General features: G+C 41.3%; 2 protein-coding genes across 8 annotated transcripts in view; one reads left to right on the plus strand and one right to left on the minus strand.

Annotated features, from left to right (window-relative positions):
- CMSS1 (cms1 ribosomal small subunit homolog) overlaps positions 1–25,263 on the plus strand; it is a 387,357-nt gene that overhangs the window by 107,406 nt on the left and 254,688 nt on the right. The gene's annotated exons all lie outside the window — the stretch shown is intronic.
- Positions 1–25,263, minus strand: part of FILIP1L (filamin A interacting protein 1 like) — a 287,759-nt gene that overhangs the window by 70,539 nt on the left and 191,957 nt on the right. The gene's annotated exons all lie outside the window — the stretch shown is intronic.

The raw sequence follows: 25,263 nt of genomic DNA on the forward strand, positions 1-25,263 counted from the left end.
ACGCTGATGATTCACAAGTCTCTCTCCAAACAGGACCACTCCATCCTGTTCCATATGGAACTATCTCTCTGATGTGTTTTCCTGTGTGGCTGGTAGTGTGGCCCTTATCACCAACTCAGGCTCAATATGGACAAGAACTCAAGCTTTTTATTTTACCTGCCATGGTTCTCTGTCCTTTTTTCCCCTACCTTATTATGGACATCACTACCATTATCCCCAGCACCCCTGTTCTCAGCCTGAGTCATCTTTTGATTTTCCTCCTTTTTATTGTTTCACAGACATCCTGGCTGTTAATGTGTCATCTTGGTACTTCCTTTGCAATATATTAATTGGAAAAGGGACATGCAGGCAGCTGGGACTTGACAAGGGAGTCAGAGGCATCAAGTGAGCACCAGGGCCTTAGGTGTAGATCTCAGTGAAGGAGGAAAGGCAGAACTGTTTTACAAGATGATAGTATTGAAGTTGAGGAAGACTGAGGCCCCTGAAATGAGAGAAGGAAGCAAAGGTGGAATGTCAGTCAAGGCTGGATGGGGCGGGGTGGGTGTCAGAGGGAGGAGCAGTGTGTTGTGAGCATGTGTATTGGAGGCAGAGGTGTTGGAGAGAATGGAGTTGAGGATTTGACTGTGGAATCAACTAAAGTGAAGGAGAAGGCAAGAACCTGGGGGTATAGAGATGCAGAGAAGATGGGAATGTTATAGAGTGAAACATTGTAATTGCCATAATGGATCAGACAGGTAGTCCCACCTAGTTTAGTATCTTGTCACGGGGTATGGTTACTACCAGATCCTTCAAAAGAAGGGGCAAGAAGTCCCATAATAGAAAAATGTGTAATAACCACACCACAGAGGAAGTTTCTTCCTCATCCCCCTAGGCCGGGGTGGGCAAACTACGGCCTGGGAGCCGCATCCGACTCTTCAGACATTTTAATCTGGACCTCGAGTTCCCACCGAGGAGCTGGGTCTGGGGCTTGCCCTGCTCCCGCACTGCAGTCGGGAGCGGGGTCAGGGGCTTGCCCCGCTTCTTGCATACCGTGGCTCCACACAGCTCCCAGAAGCAGCAGCATGACCCTGCTCCAGCTCCTACACATAGGGGCAGCCAAGGGGCTCGGCACACTGCTCCCACCCCAAGTGCCGCCTCTGCAGCTCCTATTGGCCGGGAACCCTGGCCAAAGGGAGCTGCAGGGGCAGTGCCAGCGGATGGGGCAGCGTGCAGCAGAGCTGCTTGGCTGCGCCTCTGCGTAGGAGCCAGAGTGGGGGGAGGATATGCCGCTGCTTCTGGGAGCTGCTTGAGGTAAGCGCAGCCCAGAGCCTGCATCCCTGATCCCCTACCATACCCCAATCCCCTACCCCAGCCCATATCCCCCTCCTGTCCTCCAAACCCCTTGATCCCAGCTTGGAGCACCCTCTTGCACACCAAACCCTCATCCCTAGCCAGAACCCTCACTCCCCCACACACACCCCAACCACCTACCCCAGCCCGGGGCCCCCTCCTGCACACTGTACTCCTCATTTCTGGATTCACCACACAGCCCCCGCCCCAGCTGGAGCCCACACCCCCTCCTGCACCCCAACCCCCAATTTTGTGAGCATTCATTGTCCACCATAGGATTTCCATACCCAGATGTGGCCCTCGGACCAAAACGTCTGCCCACCCCTGCCTAGGCAGTCAGAAGTCATATTTGCCTATTCTGTAAAGTGCCTCACAGATTTCTGTGTGTAAATAATAATGAGGCTCAAATTCTGCTCTTGAATGGGCATGTGCAACTCCTGCTGAAGCCAAAGGGAGGTGCGCATATCCCACAGCACAATTTGCTCCTAATTAGTTCAGCATAATATTGCCTTTGAGGTTAGTATTATACCTATCATAGAGATGGAGAAACTGAGACAGAGAGAGGTTAAATGAGTTGCTGCCAAGGTCACTGACAAAGCATGGAACAGAGCCCAGGACTTATGAGGCCCAGTGGTGTGCCTCTAAACATTAGACCAGAAACTTGTTCTTTCATAGAATATCAGGGTTGGAAGGGACCTCAGGAGGCCATCTAGTCCAACCCCCTGCTCAAAGCAGGACCAATCCCCAATTTTTACCCCAGATCCCCAAATGGCCCTGTCAAAGATTGAACTCGTAACCCTGGGTTTAGCAGAAGCATATGTGAGAAGAATTTTAAGATTAAAATCATGGACCTTTTATGAGAAAGTGTCTGTTTTGTTTCTGGTTAGTTGTGATGACCATGAATCCCTGCTGTGACATTTCCTGGTAGCTTTGAGGTTTTTGTCACATAAATCCCATTAGCAACCTGTTACCACAAGACCCACTTGAGAGGATTCTAGGATTTTCCCAAATTGAAAGGCCTATGATAAAAAATTGATTTGGGAGTCATTTCAGTTAACTTACTCTCCCAGTCCCTGTTGTTGTGGTGGTGTCAGAGAAGTGGCCTGATTTACTTTAATGCAGCAAAGATACGTGCTTAGAATTATTGTGACAGTAATAGACAGGGAATAAACGTATTTCATCAGTTGCAAAACATGCATAGAACGTGTATAAAAATGATGACAAGAATAAAAGAATTAAGAGAACTAGAATGTTTAATGTATTATTTAACAACTGAAGTATATGAGGAAAGATGGACCAAAAGGAATAAACTCATTAAAAATATAATTTTTAACAGTAATGTGTATGCTAATTATACCCCATAATCTGTACTGCCTATACTCCTGTGTACGCCTTTATCTTGTCTGTTTTTCGTATTAAATGTCCTGGTGCATTTTGTGAAAGGTAACTAAAATATCAGCATTGAAATATTTTTATTATTTATCATTATCCCCATTTAATATGTGGAAAAACTGAGGCATAGAGATGGGTGATGACTTGCAGCCACATAGCAAATTATTTCCTGATCTCTGTTTCCATGGCCTAATTAGGAAAGTTGAGTAGACAAGACATCTTAAAGAAGATTTTCTTACTGAATAAGGACAGAAATCTGACAATTACAAGTAAGTGGTGCGGCTTTCCAAATGGGCATGGATTTACTTTGCAAAAGCTGTCTTAGGGTCTGTGTACCCTGCAATTGGAGTTGTAATTTCCGGTTTGGGTAGATGTATGCACACTCATGTTCAGCGAGTGTGCTAAAGATAGCAATGTAGCCGTGGCACCGCTGGCTAGCTGCCCGTATACAGTCTCGTTTGAGATTATAGGTAAGCACTTGTGTGGCTTGTCTGCCACCCATGCCATTGTAGCTACACTGCTATTTTTAGCACACTTGCTCAATCAAAGTTAATGTGTTTGTCTACCTGGGCTGGAAATTAACCCTCCAACTGCAAGCTAGACTGCCCCTTGTGTTCACCAATATCCTGGCTCTGAGCATTCCCACCCACACTGTCTGTATTGTTGTTAAGCATAGGAGCCATCTTCACGGAAAAGATGTACATAGCAGCCCCTGTTGCAGGTTTTGGGAGTTTATACATGTCAACGTATGTCTCTTGCCTGGTTACGCACATTGCTGATTCTTGTTGAAGAGGGCTTGTGAAGCAACCTCTGCCACTTTCAGATGACTCTGCCACAGTTATGATGACTTACTTTTTTTTTTTTTTAAACCACCTCTCCTATATTGTGGCTTTACCAGATATAATCTTTAATAGCCCAATTTTCAAAAGAGCTCAGCTCCCATGTACGCACCTAAAATGAGGAGCCAGATTTTCCAGTGAGCTTTGCACTCAGCAGCTCGTATTGCTCTCAGTAGGACCTGCTGGGTCCTGAGCCCTTTTAAAGTTTGGCTCCACTGCATTTAGGTTCCTAGATGGGAGCTGAGCTTTAAAATACAACCCTGGTTGTAGATGCTGAAAGCTTAAAAACCTGGTGTTATCTATTTTTTTAAAATAGATTTTTTTTTTAAAGGCACACCTACTCCTAACTCCCTCACTGCACCTTTTTATTTATTTATTTACTTTTTTTTTAAAAAAAAAAGTAAAACAGTTCATTATCTAGATGCTGCTACAACTCTCCACATCTCAAACCCTCAGAAACGAGGAGGTTGGTATATTTGATGCTATATCTTTTACTCGTATGTGGTAAGGCAGGCTCTTGAATGTTAAACTTTGTGAAAATAGTATTAGTTAATGCAGAACTGCAGCTTACAACAAGAAGTAGGTTTTCTGACTTTTTGGTTTCATTTGGATGGGCTCATAATACTTATGGGTGGGATATTCAAAAGTGCCTAAGTGATTCAGCAGTACAAGCTCCATTGAAAACACTGTGACTTGTGCCAAGTCACAAAGGTGTTTCAAAAATCCCATCCTACTTTTTTCTGTATTTAGAGACGTTATATGCCTTCATATAGTTTGTGTAGTTCTCCTTGGAAACTAATTCCTATGTGAAAGCAATTTCCATCCATACTGCCCCTGAATGATTTTCATCAAGTCACTATTGATGGGTTGTTTGCTAACTTCAAGACCTGCAAAAACTCTGCCTGGGATCTGAGAGTTAAGCTGGGTCTCTCCTTGTTCATCATCATAAAAATAAAAGATTCTGCTCTTATACTTGTAGTCTCAGGGGGTTTGCACAGGTGTAGCTGACTGGAATGAGAAAACAATTTTGTTGGTGCACGCATCCAGCAGTGTTTCTTTTTTAGCTGTAATAATTTTGCTGTAAGGCTTACAAAAAATAAAAGCACTAAAACCTTATTTTTTGTCACTGAGTCAGCAGATATAAATTAATACACACAGTGAGAAGGAGGTGCCAGAGTAAGGAATGTTGAATTAGGAGGTGCCGTTTTTATGTAGTAACCTTTCAGAATAGAACTGCACTGTCTTAGCACTACATATTTAAAATAGGCAAGGTTTTTTTCTTTTACCAGGAAAATAACTATTATGATATACATTTTTTTTTTTTTTTTAGAGTAACTGTCTTTCTCTGGGTGATGCTGTAATGCAGATAACATAGCTAGTCTAAATACAAGTACTAATTTATAATGCTGATACATGCTGAGGTGGACTGTAGCTCTGTTCCGAAGTCTCTACCACAGGATTGCGTGCTTCATTTAAGAAAACCAAGATCTCTGAGGGCTTGTCTGCACATACCGGCGGATCGATGATCAGCGATCGATGCATCAGTGGTCGATTTAGCGGGTCTAGTGAAGGCCTGCTAAACAGACTGCAGATCACTCTCCCATCGACTCCTGTACTCCACCGGATCGAGACAAGTAGGGAGAGTCATTGCATAGTATGGACCCTGCGGTAAATAAGTCTAAGCTACGTTGATTTGAGTTACAAACATGAAATTCAGACCTGGTTAATTCTAATGATTTGTTAAATTTGAGAGCCTGTCTGGCAACTCTGGGATGATTTGTGGGTTCAAACTGAATTCATGCAAAATTTATAGTGTCATATGGTTTAGACATAAAAACTGATGAAACATGACTGTTTCGAGTTTTGTTTTCGATTTCTTCATACCTGAAATTAAAGCAAAACTTAGAGGAGTGGGAACCCATGCCAATCAGTACTAGAACTCTGCAAAATATTCTCATCAACAAATGGGACATTGGGTGTGTGGTGATTGATGCCAACAATGACAAAGAGTGATGAAGATCCTGTTTCATTCTTTTTTGGAGCAAGGTCTTTCAAATGAGTCACTCTTTCTTGGGCCACATTCTTGAGGATATAAATTAGCGCAGTGTTTGCCCTTGTATGTGGAGCTGAAATAGGATATTTCAACCATCACTTGTTTCCAGGCCAGGCTTTCACATTTAAAAAAAAAATTCTGACGTATGTATAGGTGATTGTCTCCAGTCTCCTTTCGTTGTGGGTGAACCCTCAAAACTCTGTCAGTCAGAGTTACAGTGTTGTCTGTTAGTTTGTATTCATAGATCAGGAGAAAATTTAGTTCTGAAATGAAGATGATCTACACAAGCATGATGCTTCAGTAAGAGGTGTGATTGACTAGTGATTAATAACTCAGATTTTATGGCTGTAGGACTGTATTCCAATAGTAAGCCTTTAACAAGCATGTTTACAACGTCCTTTTGAGTTTTCATTAAGTTTATTTAGTTTGTATTGGCTAAAGTTAGCTTACATCCTGTCTATAAGGATTTCAGAGGTTTGTGGAACACTGAAGAGAGAGAAGCTGAAGTAACTTTATTCAGTGAGCATGTTTATCCAAATATGTCATCAAAATTCCCAGTTTTCTTGCTAGAAAGCCAGTTAGAGACAAACTGGCTCACTCTCCCATCTGATAGAATGCAAGTAAATTCAGAATTCTGCTGGCAAGACTATTGAAACAAACAAAAAAGGCTTTTCAGGATTTCAGTTGTGGAGAGGTCTTCTCTAATAGTCCCCCAAATTAAATATAGGCTCAATATTCACATGAGCGCTTCATTCTCTACCTGGGCATCTAAATAAATGACTTGGTTTTTCAGAACTACTGAGCACTCACTGGTAGAAAGGGAGTTGCAGGTATTGTGCAGCCCTGAAAATCACGCCATTTGACTTTAAAAGAAATTCACTAGTCAGGAGTTTAGATGTCAGATTACTGTACGTTGCTAACAGTTTTCCAATCTCCTTTCCAAACCTGACATCCTAAGTATTTTGTTGTATGCAAATTGAAATGGGGCAACAGGGGCATTTGCAAGAGAAGTTGGAAGAATTTTCCTATTCCTAGTGGATTTTATTCCGCTATCTGGATGCAGAAACATCTGTTTTCCCAGCCTTTCAAGAGAGGAATTAGTTTTGGATGTAATGGGATTTCAGTAGGGTCGTATTCATCATTTTCGACAGCTTGAAGAGAGAGGAGAGCTGGTAACTTATCACTTGTCTCTTAAGTTTGGTTGTTGTCTTTAATGCACCTAGACTAAGAGCATCGGATGGGTGCATCTTTCCCAAAACCAAATAAATATTTGTGTTGCAGTAGTGCCCAAAGGCCTCCAGGCATGGTCGGGGTCCTGTTGTAATAGGTTCTGGGAAACACAGAGGAAGACAGAAATAAAATATTCCTCCCTACCACATCATGCTTTTAGCAGTGCTTCATAAAGGTGTGACTGAAGAACAAATTTTGTATCTGTTGAATATGCTAGCTTGCACCAAATTATCAAAAACTTCTTTCTAGAGGTGGCTACTCTCCAGAACATCCCTTGCAGGGCTTACGTCTCTGCAAATGACTCACTTAAAGCAATGTTCTTTAGAATGCCATCCTTAGGTCCTCATTCACCATTCACTCTTCTTTACATAGGCAAAGTCTCATTGACTTCAGCTGGCATTTTGACTGTGTAGATGTTTAGTAAGTACTTTGGGATTTGGCCCAGGAAGTCCTGAATTGCTACTCCAAAACAAGTGTGGTATCCTGCCAATGGTCAATGGTGAGTGCTTCAGAGGAAAGTGTAAAAGCTCCATAATGCCTCTCATTGATATTTCATGCACAGAAATGGCTTGGGTAGTGGTAGCTTAAAATGTATTAAAAAGTCTGTCTGTTAATACCGTTTTATTTTTCTTGGAAATAAATAACTGTTGTCTTGTTTTTCCATTAGCTTTAATTGAAGCTGCCTCTGACGTGTACCCTTAGCTCACATCTGACCTTTAAAGAAGCTATGAACAGAAAGCAGCCTGATACTCTGTTTTCCCAAGTACCAATGGGAAGGTGGTGTTAGAAATGCCAAAGTGAACTGCCGCAGTTCGATTGAAGAATCTTGTTTTTACTTAAAGATCCAGTTCCTTATTGCTGGGCATTTGTAGGAAACTTGTTAACCAAACTGTTACAGAGCAAATCAACTGCTGATTCACAGTACTCTCCATGGGCCAAATCATGAAGTCCTCTCTTAGTTCTTACTAATGTAAAACTCCTGTTTACCTCAATGGGAGTTGGTTAAGAGTGAAGGACTGATCCTGAGAGGTGCCAGGCACCTCCTGCAAGATGCTGGATGACCTCAACTGTTGATTTTAGTGGAGTTTGAGCATACTTAGCGCCTTACAGGGTAAGGCCTTGTGTAAAGACTTCATGATTCGGCTGAAAGTGTTGCTGAATCAAAATACTGTGGCTGAGTAATTTTATCATGTTAGGTAATGGACCAAACACTGAGAGATGTTGAATAACAGCAACTCCTGTTGAAGTCAGTATGAGTAACAGGCGTACCGCAGCTTTCAGGATTTAGCCCAAGATATATATGTTCAGAACAATCCCCAAAACAGAAACAAAGCATTACTGTTCTGAAGAGCAGTCTCACTAATGACCTTTTATAATAACTTAACTCAACTAGACAGTCTCCAAGCTGACACTATCAATACTCTTCGGTGTTGCACAGAATATTCTGGATACAAGAATGCAAGCACAAGCTGTCAAAGGCAATCCTATGATCAAAGCTTATTGTGATATGCCATTTAGCTAGCCCATTACTTTTCTGGATTCCATGAGTTTGCCCTTTTGCCAAACACAGAAGGCGAGAAGGGAGGACTGACAATAGTACTATGTGACTGATTATGAGCCTGGAAGTTAGATGTGACGTGTAATGGTACAATCTATACAAAAAATTATTTTTTTTGCCTGTAACAAAGGGCATTTTGAGATCCTGTTGTTTGCACTCTCCTATCCAGTTTCTGCTGTTTGCTGTTTTTTAATTTTCATTCCAACTGGTTGGGTAGCTATTTGGACATGTTCAAAATAACTGTATTTCTAACTAATTTTTTGAAAGTTTCCCTTGGGAGAATAAAAATATGCCTTCTTTATGGAAAACTATTTAATTTCTTTTCTATATTTGTCAGCCTATCACACTCAAACTATCACAGCAATTTTTCTTTTACACTTTAAATTGAATTTTATTGTTGCTGAAAGGTGCTGGATTGACAGCTGTGAACACTGAAGCCTTCTGTCCACAGAACTGTCACATGATGATCAGCAATTCAAGCTTTGATATGCGCCTCTCTCTCTCAGCCTTGACCTGAGTGTTTAGGGTAAAAAGGAATGGTATGGTCTCCCTCTCTTTTCATTCCTTGGCTTTTCTTTTCAGACTGCCAACAAAGGTGTGTCAATTTTAAACCTTGATTCTGTGAGGTACTGAGTGCTTGAGTTCCCAAGTGAGATGGACTTTTGGAACTGTACTGAGACAACAAACTCATTGCATACTGGTTACTACCATTTATTCCCTACTGATTTCAGCTGATGACCAAAATGTATAACTTAACTTATTAATGACTAAATTGGAGACATCACTGTCCACAAATATTTAAAGAGTACAAGGGCTCTAACTAGTATTAATGGGATGAAATAGAGGAAAAGGAAAATTTATGATGAATAATAGAGGAGAAAAACCTTCTACATAACTTAAATGGTGTGGAACACTTGTCCAGGGGAATGAATGAAAGAGCTTAGGATATTTGAAACAAGACTGGACAAAGCAGTAGACAGTGTATTGTGGAGAGCAATCCTGCATTGTCCGGGATGAGATTGAGTGATCTAATAGGTGTTCCGGTACCAGTTCCTATTCTGTGAGCCATCCATTCCCCTAGTACAGTATTTTGAAATGGAACATCCTGACTATCTATCTAATAATAATACCCAAGAGGCTCTTTCTTTGTAATATCCAAGACGCTATTTCTGCATGTACACATATCATATGTCTTTATGCCTTTACTTTGGAAAGATGGGACAGGCTCTGGTTAAAGTACAATGCACTGCTATTTCAGCTTAGTCACTCTGCTTGATCTTCACACTTTTGAGTACATTTATATATTACCTTGTCTGAGTGTGTGGCGTTGTTTTGGATGTCATTCACAGTATACATTACAGACTCAAGGAACAAAATGTTCGTGGGCACATGAAAAGTTGCATTTTCATGTAAGGGAATTTTGGGGTTATTTTAAAAAAAAACTTGACTGTAATCTTTGTTTTCAGCATATTTGGAGCTAAGAATTCTCTTTAACTTTTCCTTGTTGTGTTTATTATTTCTGTGTTTAAAACTGCTGTTTTAAGCACAGGTTACAAGCATTGTGGCATTCATTTTCCTACAAAGCTTCAATCATACATGTAATCCATTAGAACGTTTGTATGGGTGGGTATATAATATACATAAAAATCTCTAGTGATTTTGTAGCCAAGACATAAAGTTCATATTATGTCATAGGAAACTTAATTATGAGTTTAGACTGAATGCCTGGTTGACTGATGATTGGCCTGTGCTATCTATTCTCAAGGTCATTTTTCTCTTGTCTGCTTGTTAAGTTATAAGACTAATTATAGCAGTATACTTAAATATTTCTGTTACAAGGAAGAGATCTTAACTACATTATTCTTTTTCCTTCTCAGACATGCATATAACCTTTCCCTTGACAGCATCTTACTTTGGAAAATCATGGTAATGCTTTGTCACCCTCTTCTTCTATCCCAGGAAATGAACTAGAGATTTTCTGTACATCAAACGTTTTTTCAAATGCGCATTTGGAAATTTTAGTGCCACATTTTGCCAATTAGCCAGAAATGCATGGCTTCTTCTTTGGGTCACAGACCTTATTGCAGCCATCCATGCCTTAGTCATTTTGAGATTAGAATGTGCTGTACATGGAGCAACACTTCCAGTCTTATTCAATGAAAAAAACAGCAGAGTTATTGCAGAGCTAAAGATTGTTCTGTGGTATGTTGTCCCCGTGCAGAGCTTTGAGTTGAAGAAAACTCAAAATTCTGAAAACCTGGAAGTGCACAAATAAGGTTGCCCTTGCAACCTTAACTCTGCTCTCTTTCAGCAATGCCTCTATATGCCTCAGTAGTCACACATACCTTTACTCTGTAAGCACCAGAGTTTCTGAAATGTACAAGTTCTTCACTTCCTTTCACACGCCATTCACTTTCACCCACAGGATTCCATCCAACACTATTAAAGGACAAAAAAAAATCCCAACCCAACCTATCCACACTATCAGTTTCAGATGTCCTCTACAATGTATCTTTGGAAGCACCACAATAATCTGCCCTTAAATCAGGAAATAGCCTGCGCGCACACACACACGATCACCCAGGGACAAGTAAAATATATGTTTTCTCAAACAACCAATCCCAAGGCTTACCTACCACCCATCTTTATTGCCCAACACCTTGGCAGCCACATCACCGCTCCCTATCTCACTCCTCCCCCTCCCCACCCAGTATAACACAAATTGTTTTTAGGCTGGCTGCTGCCTATTCTGCTGTGTTCATAGTAAACCACTCCAGAAAATAAAAATGTAACAAAAACAACTTGCAGCAAGCAACATGAGTTATTATATCTTTATTGCACAGATATGCAAAGGTTCAGACTTGAAATGTCAGTGGTGGGATGTTCACTAGGGCAGTGGCATCAGCCCGTTCCCTCAAACCGCCAGGGGCAAATACCGGGAAGGGTAAAGATCTATTTAAGCTAAAGGACAAAGTTGGCATGAGAACAAATAGCTATAAACTAGCCATGAACAAATTCATGGGGTGGTTTTATATCTTCACAACCAATAGCTCAAATAGGCCTATATTTAGTTCACTAACCCTACCCTGCACCCTCCTGAGGCACACACCAAATTTCAGAGGAAACCAGTTAAGCATGTCAATTTTAGAGGACTTAGAACAGTTGACCTTAAAAAGGAAGTAGTTGACGCAACCTTAACTATAGTGACAGCACTGCACCTCTATAATTTAGCAGTTTAAAGTGATGCAGAACGTGAATACATGATTGGTGAAGGTAGCATCTTGCGAGAAATGAATTATACCAGTGCTCGGTGATCTGTGCTGATTGCTGGTTAAGTTCCAGGTAGAGTGTGTGGAGTTGGTGGTGTTTTATGAAGCCTTAAATATTCTGGTACCTGCCAACTAGAAAGACCGTCTTTCTCCTTGGGCAATTACCACTATGGTTGCAATCACTGGTTGGAGCTACCAGCAAGGCATTCTTTGTGAGGGCCACATAACTTACAAATTCATTCCCCTTCCTTGGTCTGAAACAGTCTAAACCCATTGACCTTTAGGGCATGCTACAAGGCTTGTCTGTTTTCCCAGCCATGTGGGGAGGGTAGCAGAATAGAGGGCATGACATTTGGGTCTAAGGTGAAGTGAGGTATTGGTTTGTTTACTTTGTTAAGGTTTTAAGGGGATGGAGGTCTTTCCTTGTATTGTGCAATGTTGTCTATGATTTTAATTGATTTCAGGATGTCTAGCGCTGTAGACAAGCATCTTTTTAATTATTCAAAAATCTAAATAAATAAATAGTAATATCAGACTCAATTCCTGTCTCTAACTTCACTGGCTTCAATGAGGTACACCAGAAATGAACTTGGCTTACAGTCCTTGGACCTGTCTCCAAATTTGTAATAGGTAGAACATTTTAAAATAATACTGAATTAATGAATGCTTTTCTGTTGCTTTAACATACAGAAAAATGAGTTCTTAATCATGTCAAAAAGCTCTTCTACCTTTGACTTTTTACTTTCCTTGATTTTACTTTCATTTAAAAAAAGATAAAGTATTTATATCACTACTTTAACCCTGCATTATGCTTAAGGAACTGTGTGAAAACCTTTGAATCATGTGGATTTTGACAAGACTTTAGCTTCACAACATCTGTTGAAAGTTATGCTATGTAATGGTACACAGTTTTTCATAGACTAGCATGAGGTAATTAATTTGTGTGCATCACTTCCTGGAGCTTGTCTTTTTATGCCTCAGTGGTATTAAGTAGTAGGCGTATCCCATTGGGGTGTTGTATAGAATTACCATGCTAAAGTTGTGTTTGTGGTGGGTCTCACTCATGCACCTACAGACACTAGATACCCATGAAAAAGGTCAAATGAATAGAGATCTGGCATCCATTTCACAACTTGCAAGACATAGTCTCAGGCATATGTAATATATAACCCATTGCCAGAAAACTGAAAGGAAATGATTGCATTTGAGTACAATGCAATTTCCAATAATAGTTTAGTGTGCATGAAATTAAAAACTGCTGGTTACACATGTAGAATAAAAATAAGTCAAAAGTGTTTACTTTTGCTGTATCATTTTATATAGACAGTGTCATGCTTCTTAGAATACCAAAGAAGATGAATTTGTTTAAAATGAAAATATGAACTGTTGTAGGTGTAAGAGATACAGTATATGGTATTTTTGTACACATAAAGTGTCTCTTGAATATATCAAAATTAAGGACAATAAACCTGATCTTACATTTACAGTGTATAGTACCTTTTTTGTCTAGGATTCCGAATGACTTTGCAAGCTGTATGAATAACTGTGTCAATATAGTCTGATAGTCAATCACTTCACCTGTCACTTAAATACAGACGCTAACTAACAGTTCACAATTATATAAAACATTTCTATAACTTTGCTGGAATTAAATATTCTGTATGTATCTGCATACCATAATCTGATTTAATTTTATATTGGATATTTTTAATTGATGGTTTTTATTGGGGTGCCACGAAATCTACAGTAACTTCTTTTTTCTATTTAATTCAAATGAAAAATAGCTGAGGAAAGACCAGACTGCACAGAGAAAAAGTTTCACATCTTTCATTAGATGGTTATGGATGATAACCAGGCAGTGACTGGTTAAATATGGTGGTCATAAATGTGGGAGAAAGGACCTATTCTTCTGTTCCTTCCATGCCTAACAATAGGGACTGTGAGATATTTTTCTTCCCCTTGTTGCATGAAGGTTGGCCAATCAAATAACTGCATGCCAGAGGCTTGAACTTGATCCTTTGCTAGGATTCTCCAGAGTTCTAGGACTGTATAGGCCAAGAGTCTTCACTTGTGATACAGCTTTGGGGATCTGAGAAACTTCCTTGCAGGTGTTTTTTTCCCCCTCTGAAGTTCATGCTAAAAGCCATTATACTTGATACTTCACAGATCCTTCTCAAATAAGTGTAGTAATAATTGTGATCATGGAGCTGAAAATGTCCTATATGTATATGTCATATGTGGGTGTGATCTTCTTCACTGGCTAGTACATGTAACCTAGTGGGGTTTCAATCCAATGCTAGAATGAAAACCTAACATTTCTTATAACGGCTTTTTTTTTTTAACCTCTTTCGAGCTTTTTAATCAAACTGCCTGATCGTTTTGTAAAACTGCTCCCACTTGATTAACCATATTCTGTGTAGTAGCTAATAGTTATGCTGTGAGTGATGGGGCAAGAAACCAGCCAGCGTGTGCACAAATCTGAATAAGGGACAGAACTCTGAGTCTAAAGAACTAGTTTTATTACTAATTCTGCTGCAGACTTGCAATGTGTGAACTTGGGCAAGTCATTTTCAACCATTTGTGCCTCAGCTAGGGTGACTAGATGTCCCGATTCTGTAGGGACAGTCCCGATATTCAGGGCTTTGTCTTATATAGGCACTTCATTACCTTCTACCCCGTCCCAATTTTTTACACTTGCTATCTGGTCACCCTAGCCTCATCTTCCTTTCACTATCTGTAAAATGAGGAATAACTGTGCTTACTTACCTTCTAAATTACTTTGAGCTCTGCAGACAAAAAGCACCGTGTAAGTACAATGGGTATTTTTAAAAAATTGTTTACACTCCTTTATACAACTAAAGTATATAATATCCTTAACGTAAATACTGTTACTGTGGATTTGATGTTCTATCTTACGGCATATGTATTGTTTTACAACATGAACAAACTGAACTGGAAAACAGAACTTGTTTAATACTGTAATGTGTGTGATGATACTCTAAAATAATTGCCTTTATCATTATTTAATTTAATTATAAATATGCTGAGTGTAGTTAAATGTAATTAGGCAACTGGATATTTCTTCTTGGACTTCTATAGCTTATATTATCTGCTACTTAATCTAAATGTTAGAAAGCTTTGTCTTTGCTGATTTTATTGCAACTCTCCTCTTCTACTGCATTTCCTGAAACAAGTGGTGTGTTTCCACAGACAAGGAAGCAAAGGAGGTATAAGCAGTGGTTAGCTGGAGCCGGTTCGCACTGGTTCCATAGAACCAGTTAAATTTAGAAGCTCTTTTAGAACCGGTTGTTCTACGAGGGACAATCCGTTCTAAAAGGGCTTCTAAATTTAACTGGCCAAAAGTGGCGACTTAGGCGCCGACTCCATGGGTGCTCCAGTCCTGGAGCACCCAAAGGGAAAATTTGGTGGGTGCAGAGCACCCACCGGCAGCTCCCCACCCCCCGGCCCCAGCTCACCTTCGCTCTGCCTTCGCCTCCTCCCCTGAACGTGCTGCCCTGCCCTGCTTCTCCGCCCTCTTCCCCCCACCCCCACCCCCGGCTTCCCGCAAATCAGTTGTTCGCGCGGGAAGCTGGGGCAGGCTGAGAAGCAGGCCGCAGCTTCCTGCTCAGACCCAGGGAGGCGGAGGTGAGCTGGGGCGGGGGGGAGCGAGGAGGGCCGCCCATGCCGCAGCAGGTAACCTAGGGGCAGAGGGGAGGCGCATGGGGAACCGCTCCCCGCCCCAGCTCACCTCCGCCACTCTTGGCCTGAGTGGGAAGCCGCGGCCTGCTTCTCAGCCATCCACAGCTTCCTGCTGAACAGCTGATTGACGGGAAGCTGGGGGTGGGGGGTGGGCAGAGAAGCAGAGCAGGGTGGTGGGTTCAGGGGAGGAGGCGGAGCGGAGGTGAGGTGAGAGGAATCACAGCTTCCTGCTGAACAGCTGATTGACGGGAAGCTGGGGGTGGGGGGTGGGCAGAGAAGCAGAGCGGGGTGGTGGGTTCAGGGGACGAGGCGGAGCGGAGGTGAGGTGAGAGGAATTATTTAAACTCAGCACCAATGTGGACACAAGAACAAATGGGTATAAACTGGCCACCAGGAAGTTTAGACTTGAAATTAGACGAAGATTTCTAACCATCAGAGAAGTGAAGTTTTGGAATAGCCTTCCAAGGGAAGCAGTGGGGGCAAAAAGATCTATCTGGCTTTAAGATTCTACTTGATAAGTTTATGGAGGAGATGGGATAATGTGATTTTGGTAATTAATTGATCTTTAGGCCTATTTACCCTAAATATTTAATCTCCTGAGATGGGATATTAGATGGATGGGATCTGAGTTACCCAGGAAAGAATTTTCTGTAGTATCTGGCTGGTGAACCTTGCCCATATGCTCAGGGTTTAGCTGATTGCCATATTTGGGGTCGGGAAGGAATTTTCCTCCAGGGCAGATTGGAAGAGGCCCTGGAGGTTTTTTGCCTTCCTCTATAGCATGGGGCACGGTCACTTGAGGGAGGCTTCTCTGCTCCTTGAAGTCTTTAAACCACGATTTGAGGACTTCAATAGCTCAGACATAGGTGAGGTTTTTTTGTAGGAGTGGGTGGGTGAGATTCTGTGGCCTGCATTTTGCAGGAGGTCGAACTAGATGATCAGAATGGTCCCTTCTGACCTTGGTATCTATAAGCTGCCGGTGGGTGCTCTGCACCCACCAAATTTTCCCCGTGGATGCTCCAGCCCCGGAGCACCCAGGGAGTTGGCACCTAAGGCACCACTTTTGATGTTATCAGTGGGGGAGCGGCTGCTTCCCCCGCCTCCCCCCTAGCTATGCTCCCCTGCCCCTAGGAGCCAGAGGGACCTGCCGGATGCTTCCTGGAAGGTGCCCCAGGTAAGCACCTCCGGGACTCCCCACCTCGCCCCCTGGCAGGTGCCTCTGGCTCTTAGGGGTGGGCATCCACTATGGTGGCCCACGAGACCCTCCTGCCCGGTTCTGGGGGCAATCAGGGGGCAGGGGATCTTGGGGGGCATCAAGGAACGTGGGGGCGTTGGATGGGGCAGGAGTCCCGGGGGTCGGGGGTGGGCAACAACCCCCTCATGGGGTGAGGAGGGAACCCGTTAAGATTTTGGCAGCTCATCACTGGGTATAAGGACTATCAGTCAGAGTGGATGTCTATAGCAAGTTCCATTCCTTGCTGTTTTTCCCTTCCCTCTTTCAGTATGGAAACATAGAATGCACATCTTGCCTTCATGCTCTTTCCTCCCCCCTACCTTCACCCTCCCATCAGATCCCCTTCGTATGAGAGGAAAATCAAGAAAAATGCTTTTTTTTTAGACTCTTCTAGACTAGAATGTCTCTTTCAGCCTTGTACAGCCCTGAGCACATCGTAGATGTGAAGTAAAATCTTGTAGCAATAGGGAGTGGGAAAAAGGAGAAATGAAGATAAGATGTAAAACGGGGAGGGAGGATGGTCAGGAGAAAAAGATGCCCACGCAGCCAAACCCTCAGTCAAATCCTAGACACTTAGGTTTTAGAGGTGCAAAGTAGCAATCCTCCTTAATCTTATGTTTTGCCTGCAATGGCCTGTAAACAAGCCCCTCAGCTCTTGTGCTGCAGTTGTGCAGGTGTTGCCCTTCTTAATAGTAGTAACTGCAGCTGCATGCCTCATTACTCCCTTCAGCATTGGGCCTGCATCTAGTCTCCATACAGACAACTTTCAGCAGAGATCTTGTGGTGACAGAGTGGACTCTATCCAGGGTGGATAAAAATCAAGCTTTTTTTTTTTTTAATTGGATTTTTTTAAATTTAAATCAGAGTTAATTGATAAAATGCTTTTTGAGGAAAAAACCTATCTAGAGATAGTTTTAATTAAGATACGTTATAGCTCAAAGATATCTCATCATGGAATTGGGATTATTAATTATAATTCTATAGTGTGAGACTATATATTCATGTAATGTTTAAGAAAAGTTCTGTAAATGAGTACCAATCATTCATGGGTTAGGGACTCAATCTTATGGGGTTTCAGGGGCTTCTGTATAGTTTATTTAGGTTAATCTTTCTATCTACCCAATGGGACTCAGTGATCAGTCTAGAAGATACAATCAGAGATGCTTAGTTTTGTAGTTCTTAAACCCTGGTTTGTGTCTCTAGAGATAAAAATGTTTTCAAATAAATAAATAATATTTAGAGGTGAGAAATAGCAGACATCAACCCTATTGTTCCTCTGCAAATTTGTGTTCACAGAGTCAGTCCCTTACCTCTCTCTAAAAGTGCAAAATTTCAAAAAGTTCAATGAATAGAAGATTGTTGGGGATGGAATAGATCTGGACAAGGGGAAGAAGTCTGGAGATAAATGTGAGAAGGGAGGGACAGGCAGTAGAAACAAAAGTGAAACTGTTTGAGCAGCATATTGCGGAAGTCTTGAGATCTTTGAGTGTAGCCTTCATTGATTTGAGATCTTCCATACCATTCTCTCACTAGACGGGAAAACCTGTAATGGCAGTAGGCCGTAAAAGAGACCCAGTTTGGGAATAAGAACCATTCAAGAAGTATGTTTGCTGATGATGTTTTAAAGAAAATCACACCAGTGAACTGTTAGAAGTCACTTAAGCACTTGGATTCAGAGACTGTTGAAGTGATGATCTCACTTTTAACAGCAGTAGCTTCTTCTACTGGTGTAGAAAGAATATTTTCTTCCTTTGGACTAATTCATTCCAAACTGAGAAATCATTTGAGACCAGAAAAAGCAGGAAAGCTTGGTTTTCTTTCCCAGATCATGAATAAACAGGAAAATAAAGGTGAAGATGGCTGAGCTGGCTGCAGAAGCCAGTATTTTAAGTTTCTCATGTTGACCTGGCTGACATAGTCAGTTTTTTTTGTTTTGTTTTTTAAATATTTCATTTAACTGTTTTAGTTAAAAACAATTTTAACAAAAACAAACCTGATTTTAAAAAAACTTGAATGTTTAACTAAATTCAAAAATTCATATGCTTGTTTTGTTAAAATGTTTGCTGTTGAAGAAAAAAATCCAGAATACATAATGTTGTTGTTTGAGTTAAATAAAACTATTTAAATGTCTGTCTAGTGATGTTCTCCTCCTAATACAGAATGGCAAGAAAATCCACCAAATATTAATAATTGACCTGTTGAATTGAGTAGTTCTCCTCCCAATGACTTCATAAATATCTGCTTCAATTACCTTTCGTAAATAAAATAACCAAAGAATCATTCATTTCCTGATATAGCTGTAAAACGAATCTGAAAAGTTTTTTCAAAATAAATCACTTTAAAAATGTATAGTGTGTGCCTTCTGAAAATGAAACCTACATCTCTCTGTGAGTTGTGAAGAATATGTATTAAGGTTATAACAACCAACAAGAATGCACTTTTATAAAGAAATCCATAATTAAATCGAGTCTTCCTGACTAGTGATTTAAATCATGATTTAAATCAAATTCATCCTGACTCTACCTATTCTGGAGGCTCCAGTAGAAAAAAACAGCACCCTTCCTCTGCAGGCATAAGACAATGACTTACTCCCTGCCATGAATCTGTAGGATTCATGCCAATCCATGCTTAATTTGTGCCAGGGCTTGACAGGTTGAGCCCTGGCAATTTAGGCTTGGCAGTTTATAGCCCAGGCACCCCTGTGCTTACCGCATCAGTTACGAAAGTTTAAAAAAAAAAATGCTTGAGCCCTGGCACCTCTTTCATTACAAACGCCAATTCATTCCTATTTGGCCAAGACACATACTGGTTATACTTTGTGCTTATATGTGGGAAAGTCATTTCCAGTTATTGTCCATTTTCCACACCCTGTTGCCCAGTGGCCCCTATAGTCTTCACAAAACTCTACTTGTTTTTTTGGCTGGTAAGAATTGCAAAGAGCAATGTGTTACACAGTGGGCTGTGTTTTAAAAAATAAAGAAAGAAAAACCAGCATTTACTTATTATTGCAGCATTTGCAATAGTTCTTGTTTATTTTATTAGGTTTTTAATAAGTAAAATAAATTTAATATAAAATTGGCACATGTGACTGTGAATGAATAAAGGTAATGAAAGTATTGTTAATTTTTCCTCCTGTCACTAACAAACCAGCAGCAATTAAAAAAACAAAAAGCAAAACAACCCTGGAAAAATAAATGCAACATGTGTCTTCAGATAATTACTGGTTTCAGAGTAGCAGCCGTGTTAGTCTGTATTCGCAAAAAGAAAAGGAGTACTTGTGGCACCTTAGAGACTAACAAATTTATTAGAGCATAAGCTTTCGTGAGCTACAGCTCACTTCATCGGATGCATCCGATGAAGTGAGCTGTAGCTCACGAAAGCTTATGCTCTAATAAATTTGTTAGTCTCTAAGGTGCCACAAGTACTCCTTTTCTTTTTGCAGATAATTACTGTAAATCTCAGAAAGGGATGTTAACTGTCAAAATGCAATTTGGAAACCATTTTGTATTTCTTAATGAGAGAAGGCCATGGAGTGGTTGTCACAGGATGGCAACAAGAAAGGAGATTTAAAAAACAACAACAACAACAAAAAAGTAAAGATTTTAGCAGCAAACGTCTCATTGAAAGTCCATCTAAGATGGGTTCCCACATCTAGAGAGCTAATATTAGTCTTCTTGCAAGCCTAAACTTCTGATGATGGCAATTTACAAATTGTCTTGTTGCCATCCCATGAAGTCAATCAAACTACTTCTATGATGATTAAAGTTAAACATATGCTTAAGTGCTTTGTTGGATCAGGGCCAGCGTCCTCAACATTTTGCAGGATCAAACCATAAGCTCTGTTTGCTTGCACAAGAAAAGCAATGTCTGAGAAAACCACTTCAGCGGAAAGGTGGAGATTGGTGGTTTTTATATTTTTTTGATAAACAAGTGACTGATTCATCACCAAGAATGTCACTGAAAACTCATTTCAGCTCTTGGCTCTTGTGCACCTTGAAATAGGAGATGGTTGCTTTCTGTTGAGATTGGAAGGTGATAAAAGGCACTCAATGATAAGTAAGAGCTGCAGCTGGCTGATAGTTCCTGATAGTCTCACTACCATTTCAATGACAACTTCTAGTGCTCCAGCATAATTGGAGTCTGTTCCAAGAGATCCAAGTATTATTTTGGATGCATAATCCAGTATTATTCATAATCCCATTTGGCTTTCATACACGCTATCCTTCCAAAGTTAAACCTTCTTGCATACACTGTAGTTTCATTATTTCATGAGACAAACTTAGTTCAACAAAAGTTCTGGATTTTGCTTTGAAATGGAAATAATATTAGAAATGTTACATTACTTTTCACATTTAAAGAGGAAGACTGCTCCTTTTTTATGTGGAAAATTTGTTAAACTGCATTGATGAAAAACTGGCTGCTTTTTAAAAAATAGAAAAAAAAAATTAAGCCCCAAATCCTTGGCATTGCTTTTCACGTGAAGCTTTTCACATAGCTCTGCTGGTTCACAAGCCTAATGCAAAATTCAGGTAATCAGAATATTGATAATTAGATGGGAGTTTTGAAGTGGGGAAAAATATGGTGTGTGTGTGTGTGTGTGTGTGTGTGTGTGTGTGTGTGTGTAACATCAAGCTGTACAGCATAACATTAAGGGAGCTTCACCTTAATTTATGTGAGATTTCCCCCCTTCTCCACTATGGCAGGCAATTGCTTAGAGATCTGGATGGCAACATCACTTGGCAAACATTTTAGACTCTGCTCAACATGTGACATCACACTCCTTTAGGGTTTTCCACATTAAAAATGAGTTCTCCAAAGAAAACACAGAAATTGGGACTTAACCTGAATGCTGGTATTACCACCTCTCAGGCAGTGGTTCTTGGAGCTGGTCCGCCGCTGGTGCAGGGACAGCCCCTGGCAGATTTGGCCAATCGCGGCTTCCACTGGCCGCGGTTTGCCATTCCCTTCCAATAGGGGCCGCGGGGAGGGAGGGGGCCGCGATCGGCTGAACCTGCGGACGTGCCAGGTAAACGAATCTGGCCGGCGCACCAGGGGCTATCCCTGCACAAGCGGCAGACCGGCTCCGAGAAACACTGCTCTAAGGTCTTATTAGTCACCTCAATAATTCCCGTCTCCTCCCTTGACAGATATTACTAAATGCTGCAGATAATAGTGGTAAACCCTTTACAGTTTTTTATTATAATTTATTATTCCTAAACATTCTTAATCCTATATTTATTCTCCCCCCTCACCCCCCCCCCCTTTTTTTTTTTAACAAGGGTTGTGGAGTTTAGCTTTCTTTCTGTGCACGCTCCCACAGATTTGGGTATAGCTGATGACAGTATGTTTCATTTAGTATATTGGGTTATTGTACTCAGGCCCTTAGAAGTGAATTTCTCTTGCTTTTTGAGAGAGGTGTGCGTGTTTGGGAAGAAGGGTGTAGACTAAAACATTGTCTGTTTTGTGTTTTGGCTCCTGATATATCAACATTTTACAATATGTTGGTTGGAGAAAAAGCCACTGTGTGTCTCTTGGGGACCCTGTTCTTTCTTCTTTGCCTCCTGTGTCCATGTCCCTCTACATCTATTTATTTATCTATGAATAAGATAATTTTTTCTCCTGTTTTGTATAGAATTTACTTTTAAATCACAGTTCCTTTGGCTTTGTCCTTGGTAGAAAGCCTGGATGCTGTCTGTGATAGACCTGAATGAGAGATGTGCAGGAGCAGGAAGGGTGAAAGTCGCGAACAGTGCCAAAATACATGAAACATGATGTTATACAGGCGAAGCAGAGGAAGAATTATCTATATGCATCATGTGAGTTTAGAATAGGCTTGACGTTCTCACACCCAAACATTTCCATCTGGAAGCGGTTCCTAGGCAAATGGAAATAGAGATGATATTCTCATATCTTCTGGAGTAGCTGTCCAGGGAATAGGATACGTTCCTCAATTATTTTTTCCTATACCTTTTGAGGATATGTTCAGGTTAATTGCTGTTTCAAAGAGGCAGGACATTTTAAAAGTTATTTTTTAAAGACAGTAAATGACATCAAACTCTTTTGATCCTTCCTTTGTGATAGCCAGTGCAAAATCTTCATACTGTGCTTATGCAGGATGTTTGTGGCAATTCAAGGTTGCATTTTAGAAAGAAAGTTTTTTGTTTTGATACCATTGCAGGTCTGCAAGTGCTTAAGGGCTTTCTCCTAATTTTCAAAGCTCTTAATAACTTCCTCTCTGCCTTTTTCTACCCTGTCTCTGTTCCTTTCGTCTGTCCATATCTCTTCTGGAGACTTACTTTGTCTCCTTCCCCCACTCCAGACTCCATGCCTGCTTTCGTACTGTCCTGGCACTAACCTCCTTCAAAAACTTTGAAAGATACACCAGTTCTATGCTGCATTTAGCTTATAATGTGCTTACACTTTTTTCTGATTTGTAGTATAATGTCCTTGTTATAATATTAAACTGTAAGTTGCTTGGATGAGGATCTGTTAACTTATTTCAGAGTAGCAGCCGTGTTAGTCTGTATTCGCAAAAAGAAAAGGAGTACCCGTGGCACCTTAGAGACTAACAAATTTATTAGAGCATAAGCTTTCGTGAGCTACAGCTCACTTCATCGGATGCATTTGGTGGAAAAAGCAGAGGAGAGATTTATATACACACACACAGAGAACATGAAACAATGGGTTTATCATACACACTGTAAGGAGAGTGATCACTTAAGATAAGCCATCACCAGCAGCTGGAGGGGGGGGGGGAAGGAGGAAAACCTTTCATGGTGACAAGCAAGGTAGGCTAATTCCAGCAGTTAACAAGAATATCAGAGGAACAGTGGGGGGGGGGGGGGGGAGAAATACCATGGGGAAATAGTTTTACTTTGTGTAATGACTCATCCATTCCCAGTCTCTATTCAAGCCTAAGTTAATTGTATCCAGTTTGCAAATTAATTCCAATTCAGCAGTCTCTCGTTGGAGTCTGTTTTTGAAGCTTTTTTGTTGAAGTATAGCCACTCTTAGGTCTGTGATCGAGTGACCAGAGAGATTGAAGTGTTCTCCAACTGGTTTTTGAATGTTATAATTCTTGACGTCTGATTTGTGTCCATTCATTCTTTTACGTAGAGACTGTCCAGTTTGGCCAATGTACATGGCAGAGGGGCATTGCTGGCACATGATGGCATATATCACATTGGTAGATGCGCAGGTGAACGAGCCTCTGATAGTGTGGCTGATGTGATTAGGCCCTATGATGGTATCCCCTGAATAGATATGTGGACAGAGTTGGCAACGGGCTTTGTTGCAAGGATAGGTTCCTGGGTTAGTGGTTCTGTTGTGTGGTGTGTGGTTGCTGGTGAGTATTTGCTTCAGATTGGGGGGCTGTCTGTAAGCAAGGACTGGTCTGTCTCCCAAGATCTGTGAGAGCGATGGCTCGTCCTTCAGGATAGGTTGTAGATCCTTGATGATGCGTTGGAGAGGTTTTAGTTGGGGGCTGAAGGTGATGGCTAGTGGCGTTCTGTTGTTTTCTTTGTTGGGCCTGTCTTGTAGTAGGTGACTTCTGGGTACTCTTCTGGCTCTGTCAATCTGTTTCTTCACTTCAGCAGGTGGGTATTGTAGTTGTAGGAATGCATGAGAGAGATCTTGTAGGTGTTTGTCTCTGTCTGAGGGGTTGGAGCAAATGCGGTTATATCGTAGCGCTTGGCTGTAGACAATGGATCGAGTGGTATGATCTGGATGAAAGCTAGAGGCATGTAGGTAGGAATAGCGGTCAGTAGGTTTCCGATATAGGGTGGTGTTTATGTGACCATCGCTTATTAGCACCGTAGTGTCCAAGAAGTGGATCTCTTGTGTGGACTGGTCCAGGCTGAGGTTGATGGTGGGATGGAAATTGTTGAAATCATGGTGGAATTCCTCAAGAGCTTCTTTTCCATGGGTCCAGATGATGAAGATGTCATCAATGTAGCACAAATAGAGTAGGGGCATTAGGGGACGAGAGCTGAGGAAGCGTTGTTCTAAGTCAGCCATAAAAATGTTGGCATACTGTGGGGCCATGCGGGTACCCATCGCAGTGCCGCAGATTTGAAGGTATACATTGTCACCAAATGTGAAATAGTTATGTGTCAGGACAAAGTCACAAAGTTCAGCCACCAGGTTAGCCGTGACAGTATCGGGGATACTGTTCCAGACGGCTTGTAGTCCATCTTTGTGTGGAATGTTGGTGTAGAGGGCTTCTACATCCATAGTGGCTAGGATGGTGTTTTTAGGAAGATCACCAATGGACTGTAGTTTCCTCAGGAAGTCAGTGGTGTCTCGAAGATAGCTGGGAGTGCTGGTAACGAAGGGCCTGAGGAGGGAGTCTACATAGCCAGACAATCTTGCTGTCAGGGTGCCAATGCCTGAGATGATGGGGCGTCCAGGATTTCCAGGTTTATGGATCTTGGGTAGCAGATAGAATACCCCAGGTCGGGGCTCCAGGGGTGTGTCACCTGCTGTACAGAGGTGTGTAAAGTAGTGTGTGTGTGTGTGTGTGTGTGTGTGTGTGTGATTTTCAAAACATTTTGTTTTGGAGATATTTTCTGGTCTTAGTCTTAATGCAGAACAAGAAAGCAGAAAACTATTTAGAAGTAATTTTTGAATTAAGTAACGTTTTGTTAACAAATATAAGGCAA

This window comes from Dermochelys coriacea, chromosome 1, assembly GCF_009764565.3.
Source record: "Dermochelys coriacea isolate rDerCor1 chromosome 1, rDerCor1.pri.v4, whole genome shotgun sequence".
Lineage (NCBI taxonomy): Eukaryota > Metazoa > Chordata > Testudines > Dermochelyidae > Dermochelys > Dermochelys coriacea.